The sequence below is a fragment of the Temnothorax americanus genome, unplaced genomic scaffold (assembly GCF_048541705.1).
Source record: "Temnothorax americanus isolate GAGA-0224 unplaced genomic scaffold, ASM4854170v1 Scaffold25, whole genome shotgun sequence".
In the NCBI taxonomy this organism is placed as follows: Eukaryota; Metazoa; Arthropoda; class Insecta; order Hymenoptera; family Formicidae; genus Temnothorax; species Temnothorax americanus.
In genome coordinates, this window is record NW_027509391.1 from 1,064,244 (window position 1) to 1,076,114 (window position 11,871).

Consider the following 11,871-nt stretch of genomic DNA (forward strand, 5'->3'; position numbering starts at 1 on the left):
ACGCCACTTGATATTTCGCTCTAGCTTTATATTGCGAGACGAAGCCACATTCGGAGTATGGGTAAGACAGTAGATGTTCCCTTGGTTTCCAGAAGGCGCATCATTACCTGCACTCCTAATTCCCGTTTTATGAATCCTCATAAAGAAAATATGGACGCAACAGAAGTTACATTTATGATGAGCTTGCTCGACAATTAAAAAACGAATCAGTTTTCATTTGTCGAATAAGTTTTTATTTGTCAAATTTAGCTAGGAAAATAATAACTATAAAAACAGAGAACAAAATTTTGCTAGTTAAATAGGTCGAGGTAAGAAAATTTATTGGCTAAGAAAACTTTGGTTTATTCGAATTTTCTAAGCTAGCGATATTGGCGCAATCCATCTTAAAATATTAACTTGCTTGTAAACAACTAGTTTATTTTTATAAATAATTTGGAAAAAAAAGCAACATCGTAACACTGATCAATTCTCGTCGTTGACACTTGAGCCGACTTCGTAACAAAATTGATTCGTTGCAAGCAAGTTGCAGAGTTCCCGACCCTGAGGGCATCCTAATTAAGTTTCCATCTTAATGAAAGTGTTTCACCGCAAAGTCTACCGACGAGACGCCGCTCAACCGTGCTCAACCCTCCGGATAGTGCAAATCTTTTCTTAGGACTTCTTGAAACTTGGAAGAGATGTCTACGAAAGCGATTAAGTCCAGCCACTCACTCAGGTGAAACATCAAAGCCGACCGACATCTCAATTGCTTTTTGTTTAAATTAGGTACTATTCTATATTTGAGTCGTCTGAACATCTATATCTAGATGTTATCAATTAAGTTAATGTATAGGTATTATTCGCATTTAATTTTCGTTTTTTAATTGCGAATTGTATAATATATATAATTTTCATGTTCCGTGAATTACGACTTCTACGGTGCGATTTTGATTCCCACAATTTTCATTCTCTCAAGTTCGAGAATTTGTAACGCATAAAAAAACGCATTAAAAAATGGAAAATGGAAAAATAGAAGGCAGAGATCCCAGGGAATGAAGATATTCGACGACCGGCAGGAACCGATAACCTTTTCCACAGCGGACCAGTTCCGTGTGTCTGCGTGTTTCTCACAGGGGATGGACCGGAGGGACAAGGAAGGAGAAGGAGCATATACGACAAGGTACCAGACGCCCAGGAGTCTAAGCCGGAAGGATCAAGGACGAAGGTGCAAAGACGGAAACCTCCGTCGACCAGAGCTCCCAAATCGGAGGGTTGCTGATCCTCGAGCAAACTGGATTGCTATTTACATAGAATGCGCGCGTGCATCTCGGGAACGTCAGCGTTGACTTTCCTGGGGGCTCTCCTTGATCTTCCTCCGTCGCTCGAATCAAAGGTCCGGGATACATTATGCCGCGCAACCCTTCAAGTGCGCGCGTATTGTCTTCGGAATTCCGTATGCACCGTTAATTATGGATTGGCTTGACGAACTCCGTCGTACTCGCGTTTGCGACTTCCCCGGGCGCGCCGGGATGCGTCTTGCATCGACGAGAGATTGAATCGTAATTTCGAACTTGCTGAGCTAGCTTCGCGAGCATCCGACAATTGCAACTTCCAACTCCGCTGTTGCAATGTATCATTTTTAATCATTAATGTAAAAAGTAAAATATGAAAGACACAAAAATTATGAAAATTGAGGAAAAAGTGAGAATGTTCGACGACTCAAAAAATATGAAAGAAATGATGGGATTTACGTTATGGAACGCGAAAACTGTGAAAAGTTTCTATCAATTCTGCGCTGCTTCATCGAGATACACTACAAATTTAAAAAAAAACACACACAAAATTGCATCGTTAATATGCTATATCAAAACATTGTCGATATTTCCCAAACAGATGCGTAATAGGTGAAACAATAATAAATAACATGTCGGACCCACCAATAAATTACCATAAATCCCATAACAGAATAAATTGTAAAATACGTTCACCATTATTATATACGCACACGCGGACGCGCAGTCCGTGCCAATAACTGCTATACGTGCGCTCCCCGCCTTTCGCGCGCGCAATAAATCTGTCACACGCGTCACTACCGCGCGTTTCATCGCCGGCAACAACAACAAAAAAAATGATTACTGCGAGCGAAGCGTTTTCGTGATAAATCCATCCCTCGAGCCTTTGCACGAGCGACTCGGCTCAATAGCCGAGGCTGTCTACTTTCCACGATATGCGCAATGACCGGTCCCGTATACCTACACTGTGCACCGATACAATCCGGATCGGCGTCGTCCGGATATCCGAGTACCTATACATCCCTACGTAACGTAAATCCATACGCGATGTATAAGAGCTTCCAACCGAGGCCATCGGCTCTTCCCGCCCGACATTCGCTACATCCGACATGTCCTTCGCGGAATTGGCCCCCCAAGGCCCATTTTCGCATGACTAATGCACGGACACTTACTCTCTCATGATAGTGTGGCAACGTTATCGGTATGACTAAACGTTTCTACTTGCTGCGTGTTATCAAAATGCAGCTGCACATTTGCGGACAGATAAGGATACCATTCTATTTTCGAGAGAATTATCGTCGAAAACTCTATAGGCTTGCGCAAGAACTTCGAACGCATCACAGTTGTCAACTATTTCTATAATTTTATAACTAAATAATTATCCTGTCTAACAATATGATAAAATATTCTCTGCCATATTTATTTATAGATTACACAAAGAAATAAGTATATAATATTGTGATTAGGAAGTTCGAAGGATAGATAGATAGAGGAAGAGTGAAAGAAGAAGAGATGTGCCACCTCTATACGAGCCATTTTATATGTAACTTAATGTGCAATATGCTTATATCGAAACTTTCAAACTTCACTCATTTGCTGAGCATTATCCGCTCACGAAAGGTTGAATTACGTTAATCGTACTAATTTTGTTACTCAATCCATCCCCGTGCACATTATCCAGTTAGAACACTGAGAAGGAACAAGATATCGCGAGAAATCAAAATTAGTTAACCTCGAAGTATTACAGGTAAGCAAAGTCAGTCAATCAAGGCGTTAGCGAAACTCGATGGTAGCGTAAATCAAGCTCCGAGTAATTCAAGCGCTACATAAATCAACCTTGATTCAATTGCGCGACACTAATGTCGGACGGCATCGTTCGCGTTCTCGCTATCGCGATGTCGTAGTGCAAAATTTTGTCGCGATTTGTCGACGGTAATTCATAGCAAATCTTGAACGTGACATGTAGACCCGTAAATGGATCGTATACGTTAATTCCGCTAATTCGGCGTGCGCTTTATTCATCGCCGAAGATGAACTGTAAGACACGCGCTTAATTAGTGCTTATACGAGGATTGAGGAAGGAGTGCGGGGGAGAAGAGAGAAGCAATCGCGAATATTTGCATATTGTCGAGGACGGTGGGCAATTACAGTAATCCCGTCTCGGCACGACCTTTAATTCTAATGGACGATTAATTTTGTGGATCCGTTAATCCCGCGGTCTCAGGTTCGCGCTCGTCCTCGTATCTGTATCCTTCTAGTCTACCTTCTTTCTTCTTCTTTGTTCTCTTACATGGGATGGCCGTTTCTTCCGGGCGGAGAGGGACGAGAAAGCTTTAAGCACACGCGAAGTTGCTGTCGGAACCGTGCGGAGAAAGAATACGTTACTTGAGATAGTACCCAATGGCATGGTACGCTCACGTATCCTCTGGTGAATTTCCTCCTCTAACGAGTCTACGATTTCGTTGTTGACTTCCGAAAACTACGATACACGTCGTACTTTGATTGACTATATTCGACATCGCGAAAATTACATCGCTACTAATTTATTCGTGCGCGCACGAATAAATACATTATTCATGCTCATTAATTAACTCTGCCCTGCACGGGAAATAACACATACACACATTCCATTTATAATTCATGTATTTATTTGCGGTGCGTGATTACTCTCTTAAAATAATATTCGCTATATCTTGCTATCGCAAAGGGCATTTCAATATTTAAAGTTCGTGAAATAAGGCAAATGAAAGCGAACACCGTTGTTAAAGGGAAATAATATAATAAATTACTTTAATACAAAGAAATGATACATATTATAAACGTTTCGGTCACAATTTAGACCTCTCTTCAATGTAACAAAATAAATTTGTTGTAAAATAAAATGTTTTACATCAAAAGACAAAATAATGGCATTAATTTACGGGACATATTAAATCTTTGCAATAATTATTTCCCGATTGTTGAGAGACTTCCACAAAACTGACACCTTTTTTTGTTTTTATGTTTTATTTATTTGACTAACTGCTTCTCTTTATACATGCAATGCTTCATTATATTTGCTGATATTTAGACAGAAGACTTTATCACATATCACACTCAAATACCGGTGACAGTTACGAAGTTGTCAGATAAGAGCAGCATACATCATTACATAACGGGAGTTTACCGTTATGGTTAAATTTTGTTTCTTTTATTTGACTCAAAAGGCAGCACTGGCAGCAATCTATTTTGTGATGTGCCATTGGTAGATTCAGTTAACTAACTTCGCGTCTTGACCACTGGTCTTAAAACACATCTACATTTCTTATAGTATTAGGTATGTGTTATTGGCGACTAATTTATAAGATCTTTATTAAATTCATTTTGTTACACTGAAGAGGGTCTAAATTGTGGTCAAAACGTTTATAATATGTATCTTTTCTTTGTATTAAAGTAATTTATTATATCATATTTCTCGCTCAGACAACGTTCGTTCTTATTTGCCTTATTTCACGAAATTGATTGTATATCTTGAGAGCGTTTTTTTTCTTTTGTTAATATTTAAGTGTTTATCGGCAAAAATTATCTCAACGTCATTAATCTCAACGGATTCGCCGGAAATGAGTTCGCGATTCGGCGAAGCTCGACTAGCTCGAGTCGACGAACGAAGCAATTTTCTTTCATTACTCGATCTTAATAAATGTCGGTATGAACAGAAGAAAAGCATATATCGCTGCGAGTCGCCACGATCCTCGCGCGTGAACACTTTGCGTAACATTTACTATGGCTTTTCCATTTAAAAAATATATAAGTGGTACTCTTCGCGAACGCTGCTGACTAACGTTTTTCTACTCCGGGAAGAGCGTCACGATCAAAAGTTTATTTTTTCACGGGGCAGTGGATTTTCTCCCTCTCGTTTTTTTTTCTCTCTCTCTCTCTCTCTCTCTCTCTCTTTTTCCCACGTAGCCGGCTTTCAAGATATACTTGAAGTGGCCACTACGTGACCTTTGAACCCCGTACGAAGCAAAAGTTACAGGACACAGGTCGCGCGTGGACCGAGAGCCTGAAGGACCTCCCTCGCCGCTACATCAACCTCGATTACTCCTCTTTCCGCTCTTAACCTCCCGTCCTTCCTCCCTCGGAGGCCACATCGTGGTCCTTCCGGAATTAGGGCCAGAGACCTTTATGTCTCGATCTTCGTGCTTCCGCGACAGAATAACAGATCGCGCTCTTCCGGCCGTACCGCGGCTCCTCGCGATTTCTGTGCGGGCCATCGGAGCGAGGTCAATATTTCAACTCATCCATTTTCTTCCCATGGCGATTCTCAAAATACTAATAAAGATCTTTGTGGAGCATTTTATGTCCGTCTGCGTAACATTGTACGGAAGTATGAAAGTTATTAGATTAAAGTAGAAAATTCCGCGTTCTTTGCTTTTTTTTTGCAGGTAGAAATTCTTGTACAAAAAGGAAGAGACAGCGTCCTTTGATATCACTCTAGAATATTGCGCTAGAAAATTATCTGATTTATCAAAAATAAATCTTCAATAACCGTCTGGTCTATATAAATTCATAAAATTTTTCTAACGAGCTGTTTTTTGTGGAACACAACCGAAAAAAAATTGAGAAAAAAATTGCGAGAAAGAGGCGTTCTCTTTGCCGATATTCAGCCGATAATATCCGATTTCTCCGCGATTCAACGTCGCTTCGAGTTATTCCGACCCATTAATAGTAACGATAATTATTATAGCCGCTTTCGCGTCCTTTTGCGAAATGATCGATTATTCCCGCGACGTTAATTCCAGCTTTTTTTCTTCCAATCGTTTTTTAATATCAATTATCGCCAACCAGCCAACTCGGTCGAGAGAAAGACAAAATTTTAAATGGCAGTACTAACTGGATTATTCAGTATAATCGAATCGGTCCGCGAGCTTTGTCAATTTGGAATCTAACAACTTTAGCATACCCCGTGAAAAACGCGGTTAGTTCATGCTCTAAGTTCGTTTCGCTACAAATTTTTTGACAGAGAGAACGGGTAAAAATATCGGCGGAAAACGTGTACAAAGAGAACATTAACGTATGCAGATTATGTCAGGTAGTAGGAAATATATGTAGAAAGATAGAAAAATATGAGATATAGAATAAAAATTTAAAGATATATGTAACTCTAGGTTCTATAGAGAAACATAAACTTGTAGATATATGATATTCAATGTGTATGTGTGTTACATATAAACATTTATTTTTTAAATTGCTTCTCATTACCCAACAAAATTAATTTTTAAAGACTTTCACACACAAGGCGAAAAAACTAATTGAGAAAAAAATTAATTTCTCATGTTATTTCAGTTCCTCCTCTAAAATTAACTTTCCTCAATTATTCCATGTTATTTTTCTTTCCTGCCTGCGCAGCTATGGATTCCTGTAATATATCACACGTATGTACATTCGGCGGCGTGTAAAAATCGTTTTTACAATTCCGATCTATTGCGATCGGAGTTCATGGAGCCGTCACGCGCGCGAAGGTATAATTAAACCGAGATATTCCGCGGGTACAGTTTGATAGGTTGCATGCATTTATGTGGTACCTGCACAGGTCCGGCCCGGAATGTACGATGTTCGATTTTACGTCCAGACCGGATTTACGAGTACAACTCGCCGAATAAAATGCGGAATTCACCATTAATGAGTGAGTCTGTTAGATACCATGAATGTTGCTCGCTCTTGCAACCGTCGCAGCCGCGGAAGAGATCACCGAGATATATAGTATCCCTATAAAGAGAACGACGCGCGTTCATCGTTCTGTTCGAACCCGCATGCACGAATAATAAATAATATCACGGAGAAAAGCAAAGTCCAGAACAAGCGGTGAGTAAAGTAATGTTGATGTAAATTACGATTTATTCCTATGGGAGAAGGAGGAGAGTTCATTAACGCTGAGATTGAAAGCAGACGAATGAAAGCAGACGCAAAACAAAAAAGAAAACATTACGGAAAAGATATTACGTTGATATCAGAAATTAAAAAAAAATACTTATCTAAAAATATCCATTTAAAATTCTTATATCTTATTTGCCTAAGATAAGCATTGTTGGCTGCTGTTCGACGTAATTACATATTATATATATGTATATATATATATCGTGCAAATATCATCAAAAGCAAGCTGTTCCGGAATCTCAAACTCACACAACGTAATGATAACGCGATAAGTATACCAAGTTAATTTCACACATTTTCGTGTCTATACGTCATATTCTGCCGTACGGTAAACGAAAGATACCCTCAAATTGCAATTTTCCGCAACCGCCAGTTGCGTTTCATCATCGTTATATAGCGCGCACAGAATAGTATGGAAGAAAGAGCTAACACGTCGTAACTTTTAATCGATATAGTCGCAACCTAATTCCGCGGAGCGAGACATATAGCATTTGACGGGAGAAACAACACGCTAACCGCGCGCGTACACGCGGCTCCCACCACGCATCATAATTCTTAATCACGATATCACGGCGACGGCCCTGGGTCTGCGGTTAATTAAAACAGCGAGCGTCTCGGTTCTAGCTTTCCGAGCCCGGCCTTGAAATTAACACGCCAGTTTACGGTCCGTGTTTACTTCGCGTTCCCAAGTTTGCATATTCCCCATTACGTAGCCTGTGTACGTACGTCTGTAACTCGCCCTCGCGAGTGTATGTGTGCACGTACTTGCGTGCGGTCGTTCCGCGTGCGAGCAGGAACTCGGCGGTCCCGCAGGACCCGTGATATTAGTCCAGTGTAGGATATAACTGCGTGAGGTCGGATCAACGTGAGAGAGAGAAAGAGGGGAGATGAATTAATTACAAATAAGATGCCGGTAACACGAGACACACATTATACTTTGCACGAAAGTAACTTTGTTTTACTTCCTAAGTCGCAAAGCGGAATACGGGGTCTCAGATTCGCACGTATCCTTCAGAACTGTTTTAAAACTGTTAAAAAACAATAAGCTCTTACTTCGCGATTTACCTCGAGAAGATTTCCCTCGAGCATGAAATTTCAGTGTATCAAGCCCCAAGATATCTAGAATACAATTTTCACACAACTTTTGGATTCTTTCTCTTGAATCAGTCACGAGAAAAATTGTGTTCTCCCCATCCGAGATACTTATAATGCTCCACCTTCCTAAGCGACATTTCGTGAAAGAGATATTAAACGAAGAATATTCAAATATAAGATTTATGAAAGCTACTCGCCAGAGGCTTGAACTGAGTTGTACTCTAATCTTTTGACGACTTTGGCGAGAGAAGTTCCAAAGTTTCTTATCAGCGTGCGCAAGATATATCCCTCGGTATCCGTCTATTGGACCCTTCCTTCGCGGATGAAACAATATCCCTTATCAAGGATTCGTAGTTGCGAGAAGTTCGCGAAAGAAAATTATCCATAATTTTATCTTAATCATCTTAACCACGGGATAGCGATAGGCATTACGATAATCTAGTAACCAACAAAAGCGTGACATTTTATTTCACACACAAAATTAATTTTATCTATTAAATTATAAAAAGCGTAGTATTATAAGACTTTCAAAAATATTCTTCTTTTTACGTTTAATGATCTTTAATTCTCTCTATTTCTTATGTGCATTTGAAATACACAAGAACTTTATTATCGATGATTAATTTTAATCACAAAGCCATTAATCGCGCGTATAATCTGATTTAAATATTTCCAGTTTGGTCCACGCAAACCAAATTTATCCGGCAAACAGAAATCCTATTTAATATGCATCGCGTCCTAATTTAAATATTTAAGGAACTTCAGTTCACGCGTAAATACACACTCAACGGCTTCATTAGCTTCTTTATGGCGCGACGGGAATCCTCTCGGCACGTGCACTTATTCAAAGCGCGCGCAGAGAAAGAGAGACATTCGAGATTCAACGTAAAAGTTCGGTGACGTGGCTTTTCGCCTTTTACGAAGTCAGATCTGCGTTGGCATTTCGCAACGCAGTGTGCGTGTCGCATGTGTGTGACGTATGCACGAAGCGCGCGAAAAAGTTGTCGTTCCTGGTAAAAAATCCACGCGCACGCGTCACGACGCCACGCGGCGCGCGCGGGCTCACCTCGTGCAAAACAATTGTTTGCTTTCGCAATTATAACGCTCGGTCGCCTGCGCCGCGTGCAGTTTTAACGCAGATCCGCGGTGTAGATCTACCCGACACCACGGAATGCATATGGAGCATGGGGTGCATCGGCTTCCATATCACCGAAATGCGAACGGTCGCACCGCGGCAAAACGCAGAACGACTCGACTATTTTTCAACGGAAATTGGAACCGCGACGCTTTCACGCGTTTCTCGTATTTTACAACGCGAACGACGACTTTAGATTCCACACCTCTCGCGGTATTCCTTCCCGCGAATAATAATCGTATTTGTGCATAAAGTAAAAACTGTAGAAGTACGCGGATACACAATTTTTTTATTTGATGCTTTTGTAAATTCTAAACTAAAAGTCTTGTGATTTCAAAATTTTATAACGTTTTTCCTATTTTTATGTTAAATATCTCATTAGCGAGATAGACTAAACTAAAAAAATATTATTATTTATAATTCCTACAAGTTTATAAACACACACGATGGAAAATCTCATTCTTTGTCCAACTAGATCATATCGATATTCAAAACTGAAATGGAAACAAGATCACGTTTCAAATTCGTGCGAATGCGATTATGTCTGATATGATACACTTATTGTTAGTACACTTTATCAAACGGAAACACTCGATAATTTTATCGGTCTAGCAGATAAGGTACGTTTTATTCATAGTACAAAATTCAAAACAATTCGTTTTCTCGATTCTCGGCTGCACGCGAAAGATCCTATTGTACGTTCGCGACTCTCGCGGATCGCATATCACCGCCGTTGGAAAGCATTTGATAACGAGATCTCGTCGCGAACGTCGGAGACGAGGCATCCTGTATCTCGCATCTCCAGCCACGATCATATGGATATCCCGGCTTCGCGTCACCGAGATTCCTGCATAATGCCGCAGCCGAGTAGCGCATCACACCCGGCTGTTATGCAGTCCATCTCGTAAACGGACAACGACCCCCCGTGCATTTCTCGGCGTACGACACTTCGCCTCCACTCGCAGCCGTTATTACGGTGGGCGTATATGTTCGTTGGTCCGAGCAATATCGAGAAGACGCTGTTGCATAACGACCGCATTTGGAGCAAATCTACTCCACTTAACGCGAGACATTCAAATAAACGAAGTGAATAAAAGTAAAATCATATAATGTATATATGTGTAGTCCATCTATCATTAAATAGAGATTCGATGTTTATATATATAATACACAGAAAAAAAGGAATATTCTTGATTTGAAAATATCTTTAGTTTCAACGTTGGAAAAGTTGGAAATCTTGAAATAAGATTGTATAGCATTAAACAAAAAAAATTCTTGAATGAAGTCATTATATAATTCAACCAAGAAAAAAAAAGTTGAAATTCTTATAAGAAGATGTAGATTGTTTCATATATACGCAAGATTACTATAATCTTCTTATAAGAATTACAACATTTTATTTCAACATTTCAATTTTTTATTTCAACAATTTTTTTCTTGGTTGAACTACACGGAGAAAGTTTTATATTAAATTTTACTATGCTGCCGCACCAACTGCGGACCATCAAGACGCCCAAGTTTAAATGCTATAGTCTTATAGTAAAATTAATATGTCCATAGCATTTAATACTACGATCATAGCATTATTATAGCATTGAATGCTATGATCGTAGTATTAAATGCTATGGACATAGTAATTTTACTATAAGACTATAGCATTTAAACTTGGGCGTCTTGATGGTCCGCAGTTGGTGCGGCAGCATAGTAAAATTTAATATAAAATTTTCTCCGTGTATAATGAGTTAATTCAAGCAAGTTTTCTTCGTTTAACGCAATATAATCTCATTTCAAGATAATATATTCTTGCGTATATATAAGTAGGTATAAACAGTGTTGATTTAATTAACACTTCTTTTTTTTCTGTGTATATACAACTAGAATCTGAGACACTAATGTATAGGAACATTTTTATACATTGTTATTATATGTCTATTACGCAATGTGATATCATATCCATTATGCAACATAAGTGTTATAATATTATAGTCTGTATTTATGACATGTCTCTTCTAATAAGATCTAATTATCTTTATGTATCTATATATTTATCTGTATGTCTTTTATTATAATTCGATCTATATATAATAATATAAAAATATGATCTTATATATATTTATCTATATATGTCTCTTAATAATTCGCTCTATATGTGATAATGTATAAAAATATGACTATATACAATAAATAATTTGTTCTGTCAATATTTAATAACAAAAGAAGTATTTAATTGTCAAAGATTGTCGAAATAAATACTTCTTTTGTTAAAAATATGACCTTTAATTTCTATATCTTTTAAGATTTCCATATATCTCAGACTAATACTTCTTCTTTTTAATTGTTTTTTTTCTCTCGCAAAATTATCTGCATGCGACTTGCATCAACCATAGGTTTCTTCGTTATCGGCTCTTGTGATAAATTTCCTTCTTGATTATAAGTGGGTATTCCCTTATCGTC